A 25,274-nucleotide genomic window follows, 5' to 3' on the forward strand; every position below is an offset into this window, starting at 1 on the left:
AGTGCAATGTGGATGAAAAGTATTACCAGATCAGAATGGTAACATTTTATGCCTATTTTGCACTGATTTAAATAGTGACATACGGTGCAGGACAGTGGCAGATTTAGGCTCACACATTCCCTGCTCCAGAGAGCTCACAATCCCACTATTTCCCTATGCCCACATCCCAGCTCAAGTCTCTACAGGACATTTTTCATTTTCTATATACTATGAGTGATCATAGTTGTGCAGCCCAGAAATGAGGGTTATAATTGGGTGAACCCAACTTCCTCATAGGACTTGGACATTTGTGATTGTTTATGCAATGTGTGAAGCCTTAAAGAAATAATTCAAGTATAAAAAATATGTAGGTTTCACGAGGTTTAACAAAAATTTAACAAAAGCAGAGAAAACATAGTAAAATATTCCCATTACTTATCCAGGATAAAAAAATGTTCTATGTGCCTTACAGGTCACAAAGAAGATACAATTTCAGCTCTAAAGGTTACAATCTAAAGCTCTGATCTTACAATCAGATCTGTGTGGATATGGTGGCAAAAATGGGGCCTAAATAAAACAAGCAAGACAAAGCATATATGAAGAGATTACAACATACAATACAAGCTAAATATATGAGGTCATGTTAGGCACATGTCTTGTTAGGCACATGTTGTTTTATTATTATATAGCACACTCTCCTTTCCTTCTAAGATGGTATCCCAGCAGCTCTGCTCACCCACTTGCATGTGCATTCTGTCTTCCCCACACACAAGTTTAAGAGCGAGTGTGAGAGTGGGGGAAAAAAAATGGAAGAGGGCCAATCACTGGGTTATTGTTATATTAATATATCCAATTAGAGAGAAGAACGCCACAACTAGGGTTGCCAGTTTTGGTTGGACGTATTCCTGGAGATTAATCACATGACATAATTTTACTTAAAGATTAATCTTTATTTCCTGGAGACTCCAGGCCAATCCTGGAGAGTTGGCCACCGTAAACACAGCCCATTTTAGAAGAAATAGTTGCACCTTTTTAAATATGCACTGTAGATTTTTGTTTTTATTTAAGTCTATAGTTCTTGACATATTTGATGGCGATGTGTACCTAGCCTGATGTTCAGGTACCATCCAACTCCTTTATAATCACCATGGTGCTAGTCCAAAGTTTTTTGCACTTGTTCAAAGTTCCATAGGCTGTGGAGTCATGGGGACCATGGCCCAACCACTCTAAGCACTGATCTTGTACTAAATCAGTACTGCTTCTGCCAGAGTGGTCTGGAGAATCACTCTGGCTGTGTGATTGCAATGCCACTGAAATCTGATCCAGCCACGCCTCCTCCAGATGGGTGTCCAAGTCAAATTTCACGGAGTGGTGTTTTGACCTGGCACGAGGGGTGTGACAGAGGGCAGGGGAGTTGTCAACTAAGAACTTGACTCCTGGCAGCACCGGCTCACGCACTCTGCGAGTAAGAGAGAGCAGAGACTCCCCGGCTGAGGGAAACCTGGATTTCCTGTGGAAGGAGGCTAGGGTAAGATGGGGGACAAGTGGGGACTGGAAGGGCAGGGATATCAGGGGCAGGGACTGGAATTTGCTCTCCCAAGAAATATCTGAATTGGCCCCACTGATAATGACAGTGGCATTTTCTGAACTCCCAGTGATCTGAAAAAAAAGTAATAAAAATAATTCAGAGAGCAAATAAAAGAAAAACTTATGCGAAAACTGAAATGTTACATTTTCTTTTAGACAGGCATTTATGGTTCTCTTATTCCTGTTGTTTAGGGTGGGATTAGTATGAAATGTACCAACACTGCACATCCTTTCACCCCAAACCTTTTTTTAGGATAATGTTTCCATTAATGAGCATCAAGATACTGAAAAATGCTGTTAATCTTTACTTCTTCCCTCTCTGATCACATTACCCTGGTCTCTGAATTCCTCCATTGGGTTCCTGTCTCTTACTACATCACTTCAAGCTCCTCATCCTCACATACAAGGCCCTACATAAACTTGCCCCAGTCTATATCTCTGTTCTCATTCTTCCTAATCTGACTCCTATACTTCATCCTCTTCCTAATCCCCTCACTTTACTGCTCCCTTTGTCTGCTTTTCCCACTCCTATTCTGTGACTTCTGTCATACTGCCCCTCATGTGCCTGGAACAATCACTCTCTTGCCCCCTTCAAATACCTCCTTAAAACCTCTCTCTTCAGGTGTGGTAATATCTACCTCCAGATCCTCATTCCCATTTGTCATCCCACCATTATCCCTAAGCTCCTCATTAAAGACTGAGGCAAAGTATTTGTTTAGATATTGGGCCATGCCTATCCTTAACCTCCACTCCATCCTCAGTGTTTAGCAGTCCCATTTCTTCCTTCTTTGTTTTCTTCTTATTTATATGGCTATAGAACCTTTTACTATTGGTTTTAATTCTCTTTGCAAAGGCCAAAAGCCATGTAGAGTTGGACCTTCTCACCTTATCCCTATATGTTCTGACCTCAATAGGTAGCTTTCCTTGCTGATCCCTCCCATCTTCCATTCCTTTCTGCTTTTTCTTAATCACCTCTCTGAGATGCTTGCTCATCCAGCTTGGTCTACATCTCCCGCCTATGAATTTTTTCCCCTTTCTTGGGATGCAGGCTTCTGATAGCTTCTGCAACTTTGACTTGAAGTAATTCCAGGCCTCCTCTGCCTTTAGATCCACAAGTTCTTCAGTCCAGTCCAATCCACTTCCCTAACTAATTTCCTTAATTTTTTAAAGTTAGCCCTTCTGAAATAAAAAACCCTAGTCACAGATCTATTTTTGTTTAGCCTTCCATTTAGTTTGAACTGAATTAGCTCATGATTGCTCAAACCAAGGTTGTCCCCTATAACCATTTCTTCTATAAGGTCCTCACTACTCACCAAAACCAAATCTAAAATGGCACCCCCTCTTGTTGGTTCAGCAACTACTCAGTGAAAGAATCCATCAGCTATTGCATCCAGGAAAATCTGAGCCCTATTATCATTACTAGCACTTGTCCTCCAGTCTATATCTGGGAAGTTAAAGTCTCCCATAATCACACAATTCCCATTAGTATTTACTTCATTAAAAACATTAAAGAGGTCTCTATCCATATCCAAATCAGATCCTGGTGGTCTATAGCACACCCCACGCACTATCCCAGGGGAGGCTCTAGTAGCTTTCTTCACCAATGTGATTTTTGCCCAGACAGACTCTGTCTTATCCATTTCATCACTTCTTATTTCTTTACAGTCTACCTCATCATTAATACACAATGCTACTCCACCACCTTTGCCTTTATTTCTGTCTTTCTTAAACAGCACATACCCTTCAATTGCTGTACTCCAATCATGACTACTGTTCCACCATGTATCTGTTATCCCTATAATATCCGGTTTCACTTCCTGCACCAGTAACTCTGGTTCCTCCATTTTGTTACCTAGGCTCCTCGCACTGGTGTACAAACATCTTAATTTTTGCTGTTTGGCTTTGCTCACATTCTTTACCCGGTTAGGCACAGACATTCTATCACCAGTATCACCTATTAGACTGGTATCTACACTACCCTTCCTCCTTATGTCCATTCTCCTACCCACGGCTGTATCCTGTCTTACTTCGTTTTCTTCTCTCTCAATGTTAAAAGCCGGCGTGGAGATTACCTGGACATCTCCCAACCATGTCCCCCAAATTCCTAGTTTAAAGCTCTCTTAATCAGTTGTGCCAGCCTCCATCCTAGAAGTCTATTTCCCTCCCTACTCAGGTGAAGTCCATCCCGAGATAACAGTCCTCTGTCCATGAATGCCTCCCAGTGGCCATACATCCCAAAGCCCTCCTTATAGCACCACTGCCTGAGCCATCTGTTGATCATCTTAATTTTGTCACACCTTTGTTGCCCTTCTCTAGGAACAGGCAGAATCCCACTGAAAATCACCTGAGCCTCGATTTCCTTAAGCATCTTCCCTAGCCTGGCATAGTCTCCCTTCACCTTCCAGTGAGAATCTAGCCATATCATTTGTTTGCACATGAAGGACAATCAGTGGATTCTTTCCCACTCCCGTTAGGATCTTTTTCAGCCTCAAGTCCACATCCCATATCTTAGCACCCTGCAGACCCTTCTCTTCTCTGGATCAGCTCTGGTTACAGGCCTGCCTATTCTTCTCAGTAAGGAGTCCCCAATCATGTAGATCTGCCTTTTCCTGGTGATGGCGCGATTCTCCGGTCTATCCCATTCTCTCTGGCTGCAAGTCCTCTCGATTCCTGTTCTCCCTTGCAATCCATCCCGTATCCTCCTGGGGCTCATATTTGGTGCTGTTATCTCCATTGACTCTTCCCCTCTTCCTACAGGACTAGCTGGTCTTCTCTTCTTCCTTGCCCTCTCACCTTCATCAACTACCTGCTGTGCCCCTTCTTCATTTTCCAACTCTGCAAACCTGTTCCCGAGCTCTATTTCTCCTTCATTGGCCATTCTTTTCCTCTGCCTGGTTCTCTTAGTCATATGCTTCCACTGTCCACTTTCCTCACCCAGCAGTCTCCCCTCAGAGTTCTTTGGTCCTTTCCATCTGCAAGTCTGAGCTTTTCCCTTCAGCCTCCTCATGTCTTTGCTCTATTATCTGCTCAAACTCCCTTCTAAACTCAACCACAGTTTCCACCTGCATCTCCAATCCTTGGATCTTTTCTTCCTTCAGCTGTATCAGATGGCACTTCATGCAGATGAAACTCTTTTCAGGTACCCCCTCCAGGATCATGTACATGCTGCAGCTTCCACATCCAGTCAGCTTGTGTTTTCCACTGCTTGGGTCACTACCACTGCTGCCTCTCTATCTGTCATAGCCTTCCCACTTAAATCCTGTTAGTCCAGGAAACAAACACCACCATCCACAGCAAAACAAACACCCACCAAGCACCAAATCACTGCCAGAACACCACACACTCCCTTTACTAGCCTGTCAGTTCCTCTGCCTGCCTCTCTTAGACTTCCACCAAACTCTCCCTTGCAAACTCCCACTCAAACTCCCCTGTTTACAGCTCTGTTTGCTGGCTCCTGTGCCGCTGCAGCTCCTTTACAGTGAAGGAGAAAGAGAGAGAATTGATAGGCCACATCCTCAGATGGAGTAAATTGGTGTAACTCCGTTGATGTCACCTCCTACACAATGAGATGTGAACCTGTGAAGAAACATATTTTACTGTCTCCCTCCCAATAATTAATCATGTTTTCACTAGTTCAACAATCAACACCATCACATATTGTCAACACTCTCTCTCTGCAGGACTGGACTGATCGAGGAATTACAGAGGGGCTTTTCACTTTTACATTCAGTATGTCATTTCCAATCCATGTTTGTAGTGATGAGTCTGTTACCTGGTGGCTGTTTTATTTTCCATAGGCCACCAATTTGTCAGTCTCAGTTCAGTTCCTAGCAAACTATTGTGCACATCACACAAAACCAGCATCACAAGGACACCAATTGGTCCTTGTGCTATCCACTGTAGCAGAGAAGCCAGCTATGCATCCGAAGAAGTGGGCTGTAGCCCATGAAAGCTAATGCTCAAATAAATTTGTTAGTCTCTAAGGTGCCACGAGTTCTCCTGTTCTTTTTGCGGATACAGACTAACATGGCTGTTACTCTGAAAAGAGAAGCCAGGATTATACAAGTATGGAGAATGAACTCTCCTCTCACCAAGCAGTGGTTTCTTTATGTCAGGACTGAAGAATACTGTCAGGGTAACATGAATTTCACTGCTGCTGCTCTCTGCCATAGGCAGGGATGTGGGAGAGGGAAATTATTTTAACAGAAGTTTGAACAGTCTGGAGGGCATATGACTATTCTATGGTTAAATAGAGAACTGCTGCTTACATGTAGATTTTTCTCCCCACTCTTACCCTGAGTAACTGATGCTAACTGTAATCAATGGGGAAAATACTGTATTTGCCACTGCATTTATCGTGGAGTCAATTCTTGAGTTGGGAGATAGAAGATGCAGTGGCAGGAACTCACTATTCACACCCCTGGGGAACTTTATAATAGATATAACAGCACTCTGATGAATATAAAGAGCACATTGATATATGTAAACCCTGTAAAAATTCTCCCCAGCTACTCTAAAACCCTGGAACACAAAACACCACTGTGGTCAAGGAAAGTCCCTTCCCCCTGCTGTGTCTTGATAAGTCTACAATTCAGAAAACTTTTCAAACTTTGGATGAGGTAACTGCTTCAATAGCAACACTGCAGCACTTATCAGTTTTCAAGCCATGAAGACTCCTGCAAGTTGTAGCCCAGTTAAGGCTGTTTAGGATTTCCAAAGGCTTTTTGTTTGTTTTTAAAATAGACTAAAACAAAAAAAACCTCTGCAAAGTGCATAGACATCAAAATTCGAGGTATAATATAAATACAAGATGACAATCAAACTGCAGTGACTTGCAAATTTTAAAGCATTGCTGAAGGTAGCCAATAACTGGAAAAACTATCGTCAAGTGTGATACCATCTTGTAACCAGCAAGAGTAGACAAGTAACATAGAAATAAAATGGGAGTAATAATGGAGCACCTTCCTCCATTGCATTAAAGTGAGTTTCCTACGCTCAAGCTTTATAAGGCCTAGTCTGCACTGACAGTTTGGGGGAAACCTTACACCACCGCATTAACACTGGTGCAATTCCACAGGTGTTTGGATTGCTAGTGTAGACTAATACAGGCATTTTACCATGTCTTCTACACCTGCTCTTGAAGCAGGTGTAGAAGACATGGTAAAATGCCTGTATTAGTCTACACTAGCAATCTTGAAGAACTTGGTGTACTGTCTGATTAGGGGAGATAATACCTAAAAAGCTACAACTATAGCCAAGTGAGAGAGCCTGGTAACAACACAGTCATCATCTAACTTTGTTATAACACGATTTGTAGCATACCTGGGTCCAACTGTGTCCCTGTAACAAGCTTAAAAAGTCCCAGCCGAGTTATAACTTTTAACCATGCTGTAACCAAGTCACAGGACAACCATGTTATAAAGGTGTCCCCTGACCTGGGGTTAAATGCTCCTGGGCAGGAGATGCATACCACTGCGTCGAAGGGACTTCTGTCTGGGAGTGCACGAACTGCTTGCACACACAAGCATGACCAGGGACAGCTGCTGGTGAGCCTGGTGGCGGCTCCAGTGAGCTGGGCTGGAGGCGGTACAGCCACAGCGGACAAGCTATGTAAGCTGGGCGCTGGCTCCTGCAAGTGGCAGCCTGACATGCTGCTGTTTCACTGCTGCAGTTCCTGGCCTGGTTGCTGACAAAGGCCCTGCTGGTCTCACTTGTTGTCGCTAGAGCTCTGTAACTCCGGGGATATCCGCATTCGCGGGTATAAATTTTGTCCCTGCACAGGGCTCTACACATTGCTTTGTTGTCAGTCAGGGTGGCTTCCGGAGTGGTGTATCTCACAGCTGTCTCCTCCCCAGCTGCACTATCTCTGTTACCAGCAACCTCTGGATGAGGTGGTCTCTTCCTATTCACCACCCCTTCCTGTGTTAAGTTACCCCCTTTTAAACCTCTCCTCTTCTAGGCTGAACAAGCCTTGCAGGTGCATCTCATTAGCATGGAACAGGCCCAGTGGAGCTCCTTAGTCTCCTCCACACCAGTGTCAGGGGATGTGCCTTCACACCTAATCTTAGATGTTTTCTTTTCTGCCTTAGTAGAAAGATCACAATGTTATTCCAGGGGATTTTATACACGGTGATGATAGTTTAGTGAACCATGGCAAAACCCTGCTGTCTAAAACCAATCCTGCTGGTGAGTCCTGTGATATGTCTGTGTACCAATCAAGGTGGGCTGCTGCCTCCCAGCACTTATTATGACACTGCAATTTACATTGATAAAAGGGGGTTACAAATTGACAGGTGTCTTGTTGTGCATGCTTTTTCAAAAATCAGAACATACTCATACTTAGACGCATAGACTCAAGACACAGAAGGGGGACCATCTAGACTGACTTCCTGCACATTGCATGTAACAGAGCCTCACGCCCAGGGGCGGCTCTATGTATTTTGCCGCCCCAAGCACGGCAGTCAGGCGGCTTTTGACGGCATGCCCGTGGGAGGTCTGCTGGTAATGTGGATTCGGCAGCATGCTTGCGGGAGGTCCGCCAGTCCCGCGCCTTCGGCGTACCTGCCACCGAATTGCTGCCGAAGCCGCGGGACTGGTGGACCTCCCGCAGGCATGCCGCCGAAGGCAGCCTCACTGCCCCCCGTGGCTTGCCGCCCCAAGCATGCGCTTGATGCGCTGGGTGCCTGGAGCTGCCCCTGCTCACCCCTCACATACCCCTATCATAGGCCCATGTCATAGGTCTCACCCCCACTTAGAGCTGTTGGGTTCCAATGTGGGGACCTGCACTGGTTTCCCTCTAAACTAAAATCCTAGTTTAGATCTAGTAAAAGCTGCCACCACTCAATCAGGTACGTGGATTGAGACACAGTCCTTCCCCAAAATCCTAGGGGATTCCAAGAGCCCCAAATCCATGGAGTTCTTACACCCAGGAGAAATAAACCATTCCCCCCTGCTTCCTCCCCCCTCCCTTTTCCTAGGAGAGACACCGGGATTCAACTACAGAGGGATGCCTCCCCCTCCCCTTTCCCTGAGAATCCACCCAAAGAAAGATCAACCAAGTCCTTAATAGAAAAGAATTTATTAAAGAATAAAAAGAAAAGTCACTGTCTCTGTAACCAAATTGGAACAATATACAGGGTCTAAACTTATCAATTTCTGGAGAGAATTCCCCCTCCCTTCTTTCTCAGTAAAAGCAATATCAGCAAACAGGAATAAAGAATTTCCTTTAGCAAACACACAATTGCAAATATAGAAAGCAACTCAAAAGACTAATCCGCCTTTCTAATTAATACTCACTATTAAATAGTAGAAACTACTCCAGGAGAACTTGGAGACATGACTGACCTCTCTTAGATCCAAAGAGAGCTCTGAGCAAACAAGGAACACAGACAAAGGCTTCCCTCCACAGAGATTTGAAATTATCTTGTTTCTGATTGGTCCTCTGGTCAGGTGGTCATCAGGTACTGCATGTTAACCCTTTACAGGTAAAAGAGACCTTAACCCTGATCTATTTATTTATGACAGCCCATAACTTGGTTACCAAGTCCTCAAATCTTGATTTAAAGATTTCAAGTTACAGAAAATCCACCATTTACTCCAATTTAAACCAGCCACTGACCTGTGCCCTGTGGTGCAAAGGAAGGCAAACCACCCCAACTCCTCAGATCTCTGACAATCTGACCTGGGAAAAATTCTTTCCTGACCCCCAACTATACAATCAATTAGACCAGAATACCTGGGAAAGAATGCTCTGTAGTAACCCAGAGCCCTCCCCATCTAGTATCCCATCTCTTCACTTTAGCCTTGTAAACTAGTCATAGTGGACTTGCTGTTTAGATTTTAGAACTACAGATGGTTCATAGTCATTGTAGTGCACACAATAGAAGTTTAATCAACTTTAATTCTTAGGGTGAATGAAATACTTGATCTCATTTTGTTTCCCTCTGAACACATTGTAGACTTGAGATAATTTTTTATCATAGTGAATTGTTAATAAAATACATTAGTGATTTTCCCGTAATTGGCATACAGCAGTCTTCCAATTGAAAATTCTTACTTGCGTAAACAATAGTTTTAAGGTATGAATCCTGCTTCGGGACTAAAATTATACTCAGTGGAATATTTCAAATGAAAACAGGGAGGTTTTGAAGAATGTGACTGTGATGGGTTGGATCACAGAAACCCCCTTGGGAGCTGCCACCTGATGTGCCAAGACTACCTCTGCTCCTGCCTTCCCTGCCAGCTCGGGACCCCAACACCCTGTCTTGCTGAGCCAGACACTCCCATCTGCTCCAACAAAGACCCAGGGTCTGAATTACTTGCCCCAAAGCTGCAGCTTTACCTGAAAGCAGCTAACAGAAGTGTTCTTGTCTTTAACATTCAGATGCCCAACTCCCAATGGGGTCTAAACCCGATAAATCCGTTTTACCCTGTATAAAGCTTATGCAGGGTAAACTCAAATTGTTCGGCCTCTATAACACAGAGATATATGCACAGCTGTTTGCCCCCCAAGTATTAATACATACTCTGGGTTAATTAATAAGTAAAAAGTGATTTTATTAAATACAGAAAGTAGGATTTAAGTGGTTCCAAGTAGTAACAGACAGAATGAAGTAAGTCACCAAGCAAAATAAAATAAAATAAAATGCGCAAATCTATGTCTAACCAGACTGAATACAGATAATCTCACCCTCAGAGACCTTCCAGGCCTGGGCACAATTCTTTCCCCTGGTACAGCTCTTGTTCCAGCTCAGGTGGTAGCTAGGGGATTCTTCATGATAGCTCCTTCCTTCCTTTGTTCTCTTCCACCCCTTTATAGATCTTTTGCATAAGGCGGGAATTCTTTGTCCCTCTCTGGGTTCCCACCCCCTCCTTCTCAATGGAAAGACACCAGGTTAAAGATGCATTCCAGTTCAGGTGACATGATCACATGCCACTGCAAGACTTCATTGCCCACCTGCCAGCAAACAGGTATACAGGAAGACTGACAGGTAAAACACACCCATCGTCAGACAATTGTCCTGGTTAATGGGCGTCAACAAGATTCCAAACCACCATTAATGGCCCACACTTTACATAATTACAATAGGCCCTCAGAGTTGTATTTCATTTTTCTAGTTTCAGATACAAGAGTGGCACATTTATACAATAGGATGATCACACTCAGATTATACGCTTTGTAATGATACCTTACAAGAGACCTTTTGCATGAAGCATATTCCAGTTACATTATATTCACTCATTAGCATATTTTTATAAAACTATATAGACCGCAGCATCACAGTGATCACTTCAGATTTTTTTAAAATTTGTTAAGTATGTTTGACTCAACCTTCAATAAGAGATCAGTTTCTTTTTTAGTCCTCTTCCCATCTCAATTAAAGTTATTGGACAAATAAATTCTAAGTTACATTGAAAATGTTTTCTCAAATTTGGTGGTAAAAGAAGGCAGAACATTTTTAAAAAAATGAAAAACATTGTGAACAAAAATGTCATAGTCCAGTCATAACCAAAATTTTCTTTGACAACAGTTAAGAGTTGTGTTAGACAACTTTTTTAAAAATAGCCTTATATTTATTAGTCAACTTCATTATACAAAATGTATACTTCTAGTTCTCTTTCACATAGATAAACATGGAGCCTGAGATTTAAAAAACCACCTAGGAGATTTGAACACTCAATTCATATTAAAATGAATGGTAATTGGGTGTTGAAATCCTTTAGCCAGCTTTGAATCTCTCACCTGGATTGTATGCACCCCACTATAAACCTATTCTGTCTCAGCTGTCTTCATTAATTACTACATACCTTGAACACTGCTAGCTTTATTTATGTATGCAGTGTTGGTGTAGCTGTCTGTCCCAGGATACTAGAGAGAGAGAAAGTAGATGAGATAATATCTTTTACTGGACCAACTTCTGTTGGTGAGAGAGACAAGCTTTCAACCTTACACAGAGCTCTTCTTGACCTCAAAAGCTTGTCTCTAAGGGTCTCCTACCCATGGATCAAAGTAAAGCAAATAATGCAATAAACCAAAGAAAAATATAATCTCTACATTGGGAGTCATTAAACATTTACAGCCAAGGAAAAGACACTTTAGAAGAAAGATGCAAGTTTTTCCAGAGCTAGCCTTCAATATAAGGCAGATGAGTCACTTTTGGGGGACCTCATGGACAAGGTCTTCATTTTACATTGGAATTAACAAAATTGCACATTTGGAACCTGCTCTTACAAGGTGCTGAGTGAGCATGCTTAGCTTCCTTGAGACCATCCCTGTGAATAATGATTGCTCTAAAGAGTCAGGGTAGGTCTAGTGGCAGCTGTAGTGCTTCAGTGATTACTACTACACTGATGGGAGAAGCCCTCCACAAGAGGCAGTAGCTATATCAACAGAAGAAGTCCTCCGGTCAACATAGCGCTGTCTGCACTGGGGTTAGGCTGGCATAACTGCGTCGCTCAGGGGCGTGGACTTTTCACACCCCTGAGCGATGTAGTTACACCGATGAAGGTGTAAAACTGGCCTGTCTCTCTAGAATAGGGCCCATGGTTTGAGAACAAGCTAGGGGGATCATACACGACAGAACGCACTACATAAACACAAAGTTGTTATTATGATTAGAAACCATTATCCCTGTTGCTGGGAACACCCCATCACAAATAAACCACTTCTGAGGAGGTAGCTGTTTTAGGGATGCCATTGCTGGGTCAAGTATCAGAGGGGTAGCCGTGTTAGTCTGGATCTGTAAAAGCAGCAAAGAGTCTTGTGGCACCTTATAGACTAACAGACATTTTGGAGCATGAGCTTTCGTGAGTTGAAAGCTCATGCTCCAAAACGTTGCATCCGACGAAGTGGGTATTCACCCACGAAAGCTCATGCTCCAAAACGCCTTAGTCTATAAGGTGCCACAGGACTCATTGCTGCTATTGCTGGGTCAGTTCAGGGAAGAGGTTCTCATGTTGGATGAGCCTCTGGGACCAGCAGCAAGTTGCAACCTCCTACATGGCTCCCAGCCTCTGCAGCCAGCCAGCCTCTGCAGCCAAACAGCCAACAACGCTCCCCACCCCCCCATGGCTCCATCCTGGGAGGTGGGCCCAGCAGCAACCCCCTCACACCCCTGACTCCCAGCCTCTAGGCCCAGCAACCCCCCGGTTCCCGGGGGGGGGGGGGTGGAAGCACATGCAGGCCCGGGCCAGGCACCGCCCATGGCCGCGGGCAGAGGCGCTCAGCCCCGGGCGGGCCGGCCAGACCCCCGCGCCCCGAGGAGGGGGGGGGGGCGAGTCGCGGCCAGGAACTTCCCCCCAGCTCGCCCCGGCCCAGCCCAGCCGAGAGGTGAACTAGCCCCACCCCCTCTGCCGGCGCCGGCGCCGCCACGTACCTTCTCGCCTCAACCCTCCTTGAAAGCTGCTCTCCCTCCCGCGCAGCCTAACCCGCGGCCCTGCGGCCGCCCAATCAGAACCCTACGCGATGACCAGACGGGGGTCAGGCCCCACCAATCGGGGCTGCCCAGGAGGCGGGACCTATTGCTATAGGAACCGGAGCGGGGTCTGCCGGAGAGCTGCTGCTGGGGGTGCGGGCGAGGGAGGATTCTGAGCGCGCTGTCAGGAGCGGCTGCGGAGCCCTGCCCGGCACGGTCCCTGCCCGAGAGGTCTCTGGAGGCTGCTCGCCCAGCGCTGGATCCTGCCCGTGGGGACCAGAGGGAGAGAAAGGTGAGATCCCCGAGCCGGGGCGCGGAAAGGGGGTTGCGTGCAGGGCTCTGCGAGGTCCTCCTGCCGCTAGGCACCCCGGTCCTGCGTGACCAGCCCCCACGCGAGGTTTCCCCGCCCTAGATTACTGGGGAGCAGTAGCGTTTACAAGAAGACCCCAGAGTTGTGGTGTGTCCAAATGATGTCTAAGGATGGGACTGAGATACTCTCCAGGGGGACTTGGAGGATCTGAATGGCAGGACAGGCGGAGGTGGGTGTAATGGGGTCTGGCTGGGGCAAAAGAAAATTTAGGTTTAAGCTCAGTAAAACTTACTGAGGTCTGCCCACTTGGGGTGCAGGCTTCCCCGGGAAGGCAGGGGCAGCCCCCGCACCGGGGAAAAGTGCTGCAGAACTGGGACGAAGCAATCCTGCATTAGCAGGTACAGTGGGCTAATGTGTCCCGTGTTGATTTCATTTATGGGATTCTCTGAAAAACTCCTTTTCCTCTTCTACAAGTTGAGGAAAAGGACCAAGAGTGTTTAAAAAAAAAGCTGCAGGCCTGGTGTGCTACCAAATAGCTAAAATAAAATATAGGTGCTTATCTTGTTGCCTGTCGCTACAATACACACTAACGAACCTGCATGGCCAAGCTCCTGCTCTACAGTATAGATAAGCACAGCTGGCTCTACCCTATGAGCAGAAAACGTGTGTATTGAAAATGGATACATATGTTATATTGTGCCAGTATGAAACAACACTACTTTATCCAAAATAGACTGGATAGATGAGAGAACTTTTAGTACATGTCAGAGAATGAGACTTTTTGGGGTAGCAGGGAAATTTTAGATAACTAGCAGCTATTCTTAGGGACTGATCCCTCAAGTTCTTATGCAAATAGTGCTTACTCATCTATGCAATCCCCATTGAAGAAGTAGGTTTGAAGAAATGACACTTGAGTAACCCATGGTTGTGTGTGTAAGCAGAGCTAGTTTTATCATAGTGGCAGCATGGTTGCTTACCCTGTAGCAGATGACAGTTGATTGACCGTTTATTGTGCAATCACAGTGGGGGCTGTGGTTTTCCAGGTCTTCTAGGAAACCAAAAATGCACAAAGCTCCTGCTCTTAAAAATACTACAATTTTATAGCCTAATGGTCCAAACCCCTACAGCTTACAATCGTGCTACTGGTGTTTTGGGCAGCTAAGGTAGAATACGGTAGTGTAAGGCTAACCAAGTATGCAAAGGAAATATTACAGAAGAAGCAGCAAAGAATCCTGTGGCACCTTATAGACTAACAGACGTTTTGCAGCATGAGCTTTCGTGGGTGAATACCCACTTCTTCGGATGCAAGCAGTGGAAGAAAGAGTTTAATCATGTCTATGAAAAGGTCACTTTCTTTACAAACTTTCACAAGAACACAACTGTGTGGCTTTCAGAACAGTTTGAGTATGAGACATTTCAGTGTGGGTGGATGGTGGTTTATATTGGCACTATCTGGGATGTAAATATTATTTGCGGGAAAGATAGCATCCAGTATTTTCAAGGTGAAAACATAGTGGCTGAGAAATTGTTCGAGTTTACTACTGAATGAGATGACATGAAGGTGGTTTACTTAAATAAATAATGTTTCAGAGTAGCAGCCGTGTTAGTCTGTATCCGCAAAAAGAACAGGAGTACTTGTGGCACCTTAGAGACTAACATTTATTTCAGCATCCAAAGAAGTGAGCTGTAGCTCACAAAAGCTCATGCTGAAATAAGTTTGTTAGTCTCTAAGGTGCCACAAGTACTCCTGTTCTTTTTTTTTAAAAAATAAATGATTATTTATTTAATCAAAATGGTCCTGCAGTGGCCTTGACGCTGCAACCATTCTGGCCCAGATCCCCAACCCAGACAAGTCCAGACTCTTACTCCCAAGGCTATATAGCAACTGAGGAACTATTCCTTAAAGTTTACTCAGGCCCAATTTCTGGAATAGTTTTGGCCATTACACAATACCCCACAAAGGGTGAGGAGAAAATCCACATGCTCCACTCCACCCCATCCGGTAGGTTACCACACAGGGAACTTGTACGGAGCAAGGTACCACGCAGGCAGTACACCCATTACGCAACAGAACTGCCCTAGTTCTGCAGTACAGCATCTCTGCATTTAGCATAAGGGCTAGATTTGCCCATTTGTATGTGAAACGTCTATGGAATCAAATAATAAGTCGTTCAGAATTGATTATTATGAAAATAAAGGATATGAACACCCAAACCTATGTTTAAACAATATGATAATCACAGAAACCAATAAAAGCAAGGAAACACAAAATTAAGGATTGCATTCTCCCCCTTTGGTCTGTACATAACTTTCACTAACATTGAGTGTTATGCATGTAATTTGTGTGTCTAGTTTACTTACTTAATGGAGGGTTTGATTAAAAAGCAGTTTTAACATCCGGTACAAAAGCAATCGGTATAAATTTGTTAGTTGTGGCTTGATGTTATGTGGATTGTTAGGTAATCTTTACGTTGGCACAAGAAATTGTGTACAAAACCAAAATCTGGGCTCATAGTCATTTTAAAATAAGATTTCTCTAAGGGAAGACTTCAGCAAGTTGACTGTAGTGTTTCTGAATATAAAGCATTAGCTAATATAAATTAAGAGTTATAATAAACCATTTGGCTTTTTTAGACATTCTAGACCTCAGATGCATCTATACAACTCCAGTGCAATCATTGTAGTTGTACAGGTAAAAGGGAAACATTTGGCTTACTATCACAAACTTATTTTACATATCGCAGATGTGAAAATATTGACCCATATTTCTAGCGATATGCTGACTAAACAAATGTTTTAATAAAAAAAAGATAATGTAGTTCATTGCTAACTTAAAAGCCCTTATCAGGGTTGCTGTAAATTGAACTTCTGTACATCAAAGATGTTTGCCTAGTGATGTCTTGTAGGTCTATATTTTTATTTATTTGCTCAGTAGCCAAAATAATATACATACTACACAATCTACCTCCCTATAGGTATGATTGGGGAGCATTCTGGCTCTGGAACTGCTTGCCTGTGGCCAAAGACACTGTAGAACATTTAGTGCCATATCCTGCTCCTATTGAAGTTGATGACAAAACTTACATTAACTTGAGTGGGACCAGGATTTGGCTCTTACAATGTATGATTTAAAGGTCACTTGAAGAATTAAACTATTTATCTCATTAGAACACTGTCAACTGTAATCAAGTCCAGGTGTTTTCCTACATAATAAATAGCAGTTTAGTAAACAGGCTTATGTATTTTATGACTATATGTATAGTGCTGTCAATGTATGTTGTGCTTTACAAACAGAACAAGGCATGTTCTTTCTGCTGAATGTCTAAGAAGAGTTAGCCACCTTGGAGAACAAGTTGAAAGGATGAATCAGCTTTGGACAGCAGCCATTGGGATGGGAAGGACAGATAAGATGTGAAAACCTGTGGGAAGATGACAAAGCAAAAAACATAAAAACCAAGAAAAAAGAAACATATGGGGGAAAATTATAGTGCTGCTTTTGTATTTATTAAGAATAATTTTAATATAAAAAAATACCTTACAAAGTGCTCTGTGAAGGTAGATAAGAGATGGTTGCTGCCCCAGAGAACTTATAATTTAAATGGAACATGAGTACACTGTGGTATTGCCACCTCACTTATAACTTTTAGACCAGTGGTTAGAGCACTCCCCTGGGATGTGGGAGACACCAGCTTCAATTCCCTCATCTGCCTGATGGGAATAAAGGATTGAACGTAGGCCTCCTACATCTCAGGACAGTGCCCTAACCACTGGGCTCTGGGATAGTGTGGGTTCCTGTGATGCTGTTGCACTTTGGGTAAGTAAATTAGTCACTGGAGCACGGGGACTGGATCCTGAGTCCCCCCACCTCCCCGATAAGTGTCCTTAGTCACCAGGCTAAAGTCATTCTCACTTTCTCTGGCCCAGTAACTATAAGTATTCATCCAAAATGGATCAGCTTCAACAGGAGAGATTAAGCTAAACCTGCATCAGAATGTCCTAGAGGTTAAGGCACTCTTCTGAGAGCTGGAAGACCCGTGTTCAAATCCTTGCTTCCCATTAGACAGACGGAGGAACTGAATCCTGGTCTCTGACATCCCAGGTGAGTGTGCTAACTCCTGGGCCATCGTCGCCTCTTCTGACCAGATTTTGTAGGGGCCCTGACCCAGTAGGCACACTCAGAACCAGTTTGGACCCCAGAAGCAAGATAGGTGGGGAGAATGCCTATCTTCACCTAGTTTGAGGATCTCACTGGAGCTTAGTTGTGAGATGTGATATATAAATATCCAGTGACTGAAAATTTATATGCTTAGGGGACTTTTATGGTGAAAGCATAGGTGCCAAGGGATTTTAGACAGCTACAGGTCTAGTGAGCAGCTGAGCAGGGGTTCTGAGAATCTCAGGGGTTCTTAAATTTGGGTTGAAGTACCTTAAGTGAGGAGTTAGGTACCTAAGTCCTTTTTGTGGGTCTGGGCCTAAGTGACTTGCCCAGGGCTACAGAAGGGGTCTTTTTAATAATTGAGATTAATGTTTAGGAGTTCTTAGCTTACCGGTCCTGAATTTAAAAGACCCGTAGGTAGATCTACTACCTATCATTTCATCAGGTAATGCTCATCTCCAAAGTACAGTAAAAGTATGAAATCATAGCATGATTCTGGATATAACCAAGATGGCTGGCATCACTAATCGTGTACTTTATTGCTTCTATATCAGATGAAGCAATTATGGGTCAGATTTTCTAGTGTAGAAACCCATGTGTGTGTCCCATATTAAGCCTAGATGCATGTGCACATTTACTAGGAGTGCAAAGACAGTCTGGCAAATGTGCACATACAAACTGCCAGTTAGGATGCTTTGCTATTCAGTTGCATGCCTGGCTATTCAGCTGTCAAGTTTACACATGTTGCCATCATTGTGTACACAGATGTTGTTATACAAATATTAGTGAGCCTCAGTTTTTGAGAACTTAGCTTTGCGCGTTACTTCTCCAAGGAGATTGGCAGTATTGTTATAAAGAGATACTGTTTTCAGGATTGGAGCTATTGTGTTTTCCAATTGCTAATTGTTAATTTAGCAATTAACCCTCAAAAGGAAATGTTTAGGCTTGCTAATTGAAATATTTTGTATTTATTTAATTAAGATATAGTCCTGCAGAGGTGGTTGTGGGTTTTTTTTTTTTTTTTTTTTTGCTATGTTAGACTCACTGAAACATGCTTTGAAGCACCTGAGAATATGTTTTGTAGTAATTTCCCATAGGCCACAGTTCTTGACATCCAAAACTCCAATTCTATTCCTATTGAAGTCAATAGGAGTTTGTCATTGACTTCAGTGGGAGCAGGATCAGGAGTGCTGTAATATGGAGTCTGGTTTATTTTCTTTTACAAACTTTTTTTCACATTAGCAGTTCTCTTTTGTTGAATAGCTCATTCTTTTAGATTTCATTCTAGATTAAAAAAACAACTCTATGATTTAATGCTTAGACGCGTGTTTAGTTTTCAGTGAAAGCTTAGAGTATTTGGTCTCTTTATGGACTTTAATGTGTAATTTTTATATTAATACTTTTGTAAGTAGCTCTCTCTGTGTATTCCAAGAAGAAACTTTTATTCAGTTACTCTTCTAGGACTGATATACTTTTAGTTCATTTGGAAAGTAACTATCAGATAGGTCTTTTGGTTTTTTACATCAATATTATGATGGTTCTTTAGGTAGTAAAACTCTTTCATGTGCCACCTCTTTGGCATAGTTTTGTAAATGGCATTCATCTTGCCAGTGGATTATTTTCTATTGCTTTAATACAGTACTATCATATTTGAGGGCAAATTTAGTGACTAACATGACAAATAGTGCAAATATGTAGCGTTTTAAATCTAGATGACAGTTTTAATGTCTTTTGAGGAATACTGAATATCCTTGCTGACAAAACAAAGCAAGTAGTCATATATGTCCTTAACAATCAGTGACTAAAGACTGGAATATAATTGATTTTCTGTCTACACTGTTAGTGAATTTGACAGGCTTGTACATGTTCTTTTTAAACCATAAACAATTATATGATTTCTGCTTAAGTGAAGAATGAGGGTCAAAACTAACTGCTTTTTACTTTGTGTAAGACTGAGGGCATGTCTTCACTAGCAATGTTAAAGCGCTGCTGTGGCAGCTCTTTAACTTGGCTGTGTAGTTGCGGCACCAGCACTGGGAGAGCTCTCTCCCAGCGCTTTAAAAGAAACCCACCACCCCCACGAGGGGAATAGCTACCAGCGCTGGTGCACTGTCTACACTGCCACTTTACAGCGCTGAAACTTGCAGTGCTCAGGAGTATGTTTTCTCACACCCCTGAGCAAGAAAGTTGCAGCGCTGTAAAGTGGCCGTGTAGACAAGGCCTTAGTTTCCAACAGATACTTGCAAATCCGCTGGATGAAATGAGACTTGGTCAGAAGTTGGTGATTATCTCTTATGTCCCCCTCTGGTAACAGGCCTAGATACAAAGATGATCTAAGTCTGAACAATGAACAGCAAAAATGAAAATAGGCTTGAAAAAAATGAAAATAGACAAGCTCAGATTAGTGTACTAAACAAGAATGTGCTGTAGGATATCACTGAGTGTAATGGGGGTATAATTCCTTAAAGGTAATTAAAGATTTATTTCTAAACTTGTTCCCTACAACTTGGTGAGTGGAGGGTATTCAGACTCATTTCCGATCGTAACACTATTTTCTTTTTCCATTGCTCTCTCTCAGCTGGTGGAGATTTATATATTTGGGACCAAAGATCCACAACACCTAGGTTATGTTAGTGTAATTATATCCATTTTGTTCATTTTATTGCCTACGTATTTAAATATTTTTTTAAAGATGCACTGTATACCATCTACACCATAACATTTTCTAAAGACATTAGAATTTTCAAGATCCTTTCTAGTCCTATGATTCTATGAAGTGTAGCTCTCTCCTTTTGCCTAATATCTTTACTCAACGTCAAAGGTTTCCATCAGCCTGTTTTATCTCTTTTGTTATGTGTTACACAATAGAGGTGTTTCTGTGACTCACAGTAGAGACTGTCCAACTCTAAAGACTTACTCATAATTTAGTCAGCGATTCCTGCATGCATAATTTGATAAATGTAATCTCATGCCAAGATGCCTCTGAATCTGGTGACTGTTTTGATCAGGTTAAGAATATTTGCTATTTTAGTAATCTTATTTGACTAATATTTTAAACGTTCAACAGTTTGTGTAAGCAGTTGGATTCCTTCTACTCCTGGAAACCTGTGACCCAGGAACCTCTTGCTGCCAATAGCAGAGGGCTCCAGGTTTGCATAGAGTTTTACAGGGATCCCCTGTGTCGGATATATGCAAAAAGGTGGCATTTGAGGTCTCTTCTGAGAACTGGTAGTCCACTGGTTGTCATAATCATTGTAAAATGTATGAATGGATAATATTTAAGGAGTTGTCTGTACTGAAAATGTTCTTAAGGCAGGTAACCAGGAGGTGACATCTCTCAGGTTCCTTTCAAGCACAAGGTAACAGACACTTATCTCTCTATCTGGTCATGTATGTATTGGGCATTGTATGTCACACTGGATGTCCGTTTGCATACTGAGCAAAATGCTAATCAAGAGACACTGAAACTGTCGAGAGAAGATTTACAGGAGAAAATAAACGGAGGAAGGGAGATCCTGTTTATGAGTAAAGACAGTAGATTGCTGGAGTATATCTGGGAGTACAGAGGTACACCCTGGATCCTTCACTGAGAAAGCAATCTAACAGCGTGTCTTATGAAAGGAGGGTCACAGCCAAGCCTGGTTGTAAAAAGCTGGAAGGACTTTCGGTGAATATTGCTCTATAAGGGCTTGTCTACACTACAGGACTATTTCGAATCTACTTAAGTCGAATTTGTGGATTCGACTATTAATAAATGTTGTTGTATCCATACTAAATACACAATTGAATTTAGTCCACACATTCACAGGGCCAGCCACTTTGGACTTTGGCGGTGCACTGTGGAACCCCTATCCTCAGTTCCGCGCACCATTCCCCCCATTTGTTTTGGGGATTTCTTGGGGCAATGGGAAAAATGGAATTGTGTCATCCCGCAATCCCGCCCCTGTCTTCCTCTTGCCCGCCCTCGGAAATCTGTTCCGCTCTTCTGCCCTACAGCGTGGTGCGTGGGCAGCACTGCGCAGCCGAGCCGCCACATCATCGCTATGGCCACTGCTGGTCTGCATTGTCGCTCGCTCATTATCACCCTCTCACCTCTTCCAGAGTCAGATGCTGAGAGCGAGGCTCCGGAGAGTGGGTGAGGAGGTGGCGAGAGGAGACCTCAGAGTGGCAGCAGAAGGAGTGGAGGGCAGTGTGGCAATGGGTCAACATGGTGGGGGGGAATCATGGGTGTGGCACAAGAAGGAACTGGTGGGACCGCGGGATGGTGCATGTGGCTGCGAGAACACAGAGGGGGGGAGCAAACTTGGTGATGCGTGGATGATGCTTTCCACTGTTTGTGACTTGCTGTCCCCTGCCTGTCCCCTGCTGGCTGAAGGACAGGACACAGGAGACTGTGCAGCAGCCACAGTGCAGAACCTCTGGAAACTTGCCACGCCCATGCGCACAGACAGCAGCAGTAGCCCACGTGCGCAGCACAAATCTAGTGGGGTGGGGATTGCTGTCATTGGGATTGCTGCTCGTTGAATTGTCTGCTCTCAAAACAATCGAAATGTCAGGCCATCATCACGGGCTTCGTCCCAAATGCGATTCAAACTGCATGGGGGGGCTATAGATGGGACTCACACATCATCCCTATCCAGCCACCCAGCCCACCAGGCCAGCGAGTACATTAGCCGGATAACCTTTTTTTCAATTTTGCAAGCTTTGGTGGACCATAGGGGGCGTTTACGGCAACCAGCATGGTGGGCGCGTGGGCAGGGCGGCGCGCGTGTTGTGTGGAACTCTGGTCTGTTTATAGGCCCCAAGCAGGCACACTCTTTTCTTCCCCAAAAAAAGGCAGTTGGGGGACCCGAGCATAAAGCCTGAGATGGAGGGAGGCCCTGGCTCACCCGCCTGGGCCTTGGATCCGCCCCTATGCAGGCAGCCAGGGCGACTGAAAAGAACTAACAGGCGCCTCTTGAGTGGTGGCTTGTGGAGTGGGAGTGGTGGGGAGGTGTGCTCTGACTCGGTGGGACATGGCGCGGACCTTGACTCGCGTGAAAAGTGCTCAGCGAAAAGAATAGCTGCTGTGTTGCTGCTCCACAATCTCTGAATCTCTGTGAGAGCAAGGCGGTGTGCTTTGGCCGCTTGGGAGGTTGGGCTAAATCGCTGCTGCTGTTTTTGATCAGCCAGAGAGACACCTGCTGAAAGATAAAGCAGGGGCGAATGCATCAGGGAGGCTTTTGAGCGAGTTTCCTGCAGAGAGCAGACAAACCTGTGTCCACCCGATTTTTTTAAAAGATGATCATAAGAAACCGTTTTTTTCCCCTTTTCCGTTTAAAAAAAAATACAGGTTTTTTTAATTAATAATAAATCTTTTTTTGACTTTTGCATTTCTGTTTATTAATGGTGGAAACATGGGAAGCTGTTTGTGCTAGTGTGCATTGATGGGTTGGGGGTGGAGTTTGCAGGAAGGGGTTTGGGGGGGGTGGGGAGGGGGAGGAAGGTGGTGGGGGGTTTGGGGGTTGGGTGTGGGTGGGGGTGAGGGGGTGGGGTGATGAGGGGTGGGAGGGGGGGTCTCGGGTGGGGGGGGGGGCACGGGACTACTGGTCCAGTGGGGGGCCTGGAGATGAACAGCCTACATGTTTACATTCCAGGACCACAGGCACCCCACACACTGCACACACCCTGCCCAAAGACACATACTGTACACCTACACCACACAGCTGCTCACTGGTGCCCTACTGTGCCTGCAGTGCTGCCTGCAGCATTGTGCAGGCAGCAGCTGTGCAGTGGACTGTGGCTGTGCAGTGACATTACAGAACAGTCCCCACAGAGTGACATTAGCACAATCTGAGACAGAAGCAAAGTCTTCTGACACCATAAACGCAACGGAAATGTAATATAACGCTTTACACAGTTGGGTTTTGAACTGGGGTTGGGGAAAGTTACTGCTTGTTGAAACTGCTTGTACTAACATGTCTCCAGCTTGTGTGTGTGCTCTGTGTGCTCGGTGTGGGGATGCGGACTCGGTTGGGTCACGCCGTCTGGACAGCGCGGGTGAGGGGGGTCACTTTGGGTGAGGGGGGGGGGGCGACAGTGTTGTTGGCGGTTCTTGATGAACTGCAGCTGCTCTCCTCTCTCCTCCTGACTGCGGCGCGCTGGAGCGCCTGCCGCGCCCATTCAGCTCTGCTGCCTCTCTGCTGTTCCTCCCCAATGCCTGCTGCCTGCTCGCTCCTCCTCCTCCTCGCGCTCCTCTGTCTCTGGCCATCTCTTCCTGCTGGCCCTGCCCTGCTCCGCTCTCGCTCTGCTGCTGGAGCCCTCTCTGCTGCGGCCTGCTTGCTGGCCTCTTTTTCTCCCTCTCAGCTTCTCTCGTCGAGCCATTCGCTGGCGGATGGCGGAGGAGTCAGAAAGGAGAGATGTGAAAGGTCTGGAAAAGATGTGAGAACACAGATGTGAAAGTCACAGTGAACAACAGTAAGCACAGTCACAGTCTCTTGCAACAGAAAGACCAGTCTCAGAAAGAGCTCTCAGAGATCTCAGAACAAGTCTCAGATTTGAGAAGACCCTCAGATTGCTGCATTAGCGCTGTTGCAAGCACTGGAGAGGAAAGAGCGCTGCAGCTCTTGCACAAGCTGTGCTAGTTGTACAGCACAGCTAAATCAGTAAAGCGTGCTTAGCTGTGCAGAGCAATGCTGGAGGCAGAAGTAAGCAGCAGAGCGATGAGCTCTGAGGCCATATCAGTGCTGTGGCCAGGAGCGCTTTGCTTCTGAAGCCTGCCTCATTGAGCTGTGGCTGTTATGCTTATGCAAATTATGGTTAGCGAGGTCATTCTTACTCTTAGTAAAAAACTCTGTCAAGAGGTCATTCTTAAGCGAGGTCATTCTTTAAGTAAAACCAAAACTAAACACTGTAAAGAAGCACCACTAATTACACCCATTACAACAGTAACAGCACACCTAATTCCACTAATTACACAGAGAGACTAATGTTACATCACATCACCCACAGACCAGGCGGCCACAGAGAGCAGCACATTAAGGGACCCCCTGCGCCCTCAGGCCCTGCCCTGCGTGGCCATGCGCTGAGGGCCCCCTGGCGTGGCCTGAGGATGGCCCAGGAAGAGTGTGTGGCAGGCATGCTCTCTGTGAAGGCTTTTTGCCATTTCCCAGACCCTCTTTGAACTATCCTTTTGAAGCTATTGCTCCAGACTGAGCTGTTTTTCTTTTATATATAGATTTTCATTTTATATATATTATTATTATAAATAATTTTTATATATGTATATTTTTTAATTATATAAGACAGGAAAGTATCCAGTTAAGGGAATCTGGGTCCTAGAACACTTATGATTTTTTATTTTCTTTGTGAGCATTTGTTTCCAGTACTTCTACTTGCTATCATTTGTACCTCTATACCTTGCTAAATAAAACTTTTACTCGTTTTCACTGTAACCATGTCTATGTGCTCTGTATTAAGCAAAGAAGTTATCTTAGGTGTAACTGTAACCTGGGGGCACTGATTCTTTGGAAGCAGCAAATATGTGAATACTGTGAGAGTCCAGTGGAACAGGGGCTAGACCCTCAGAGAGAGATGCTTGGAGGGCTCAAAGTTGGAGTGTGCCTATTGCTAACCTGTAGGAGAGAGAGATTAAGAGCAGGGCCTGTATAGGCCTAGAAGTGGTGCTTGTGTTGCCTGTGGCTGGTGGAGTTGGGGAGCTGACCCCTGCCTGGAAGGCACAAACAAGGCTTCCTATTGCTAAGTTCAGGTGGTAGTGGGGTGACTCATAGCACCCAGGTGCCCCCAGGAAGCATTTCAAAACCCATTGTTAAAACTCAAGTTCTGCACT

The 25,274-nt window shown here is 44.4% G+C and overlaps 1 protein-coding gene and 1 long non-coding RNA gene across 4 annotated transcripts in view; one reads left to right on the plus strand and one right to left on the minus strand.

Moving 5' to 3' along the window:
- Window positions 1-362: 362 nt before the first annotated feature.
- Window positions 363-13,008, minus strand: LOC120403761. The gene is made up of 3 exons (XR_005597715.1): window positions 12,942-13,008; window positions 11,374-11,434; window positions 363-1,638 (listed from the first exon to the last, which is right to left on the minus strand). It is a non-coding gene; the product is annotated as an uncharacterized LOC120403761 (long non-coding RNA).
- An 83-nt stretch (window positions 13,009-13,091) lies between these two features.
- NUCB2 (nucleobindin 2) overlaps window positions 13,092-25,274 on the plus strand; it is a 54,842-nt gene continuing 42,659 nt past the window's right edge. Inside the window, exon 1 of one of the 3 annotated variants that reach the window (XM_039535364.1) lies at window positions 13,092-13,272. The gene's annotated coding sequence lies outside the window, so the exon portion shown is untranslated. Of the gene's footprint in view, window positions 13,273-13,498; window positions 13,520-25,274 lie in introns of those variants that run through there. The other 2 variants (XM_039535362.1, XM_039535363.1) reach the window with 2 other exon arrangements.

This window comes from Mauremys reevesii, linkage group 4, assembly GCF_016161935.1.
Source record: "Mauremys reevesii isolate NIE-2019 linkage group 4, ASM1616193v1, whole genome shotgun sequence".
In the NCBI taxonomy this organism is placed as follows: domain Eukaryota; kingdom Metazoa; phylum Chordata; order Testudines; family Geoemydidae; genus Mauremys; species Mauremys reevesii.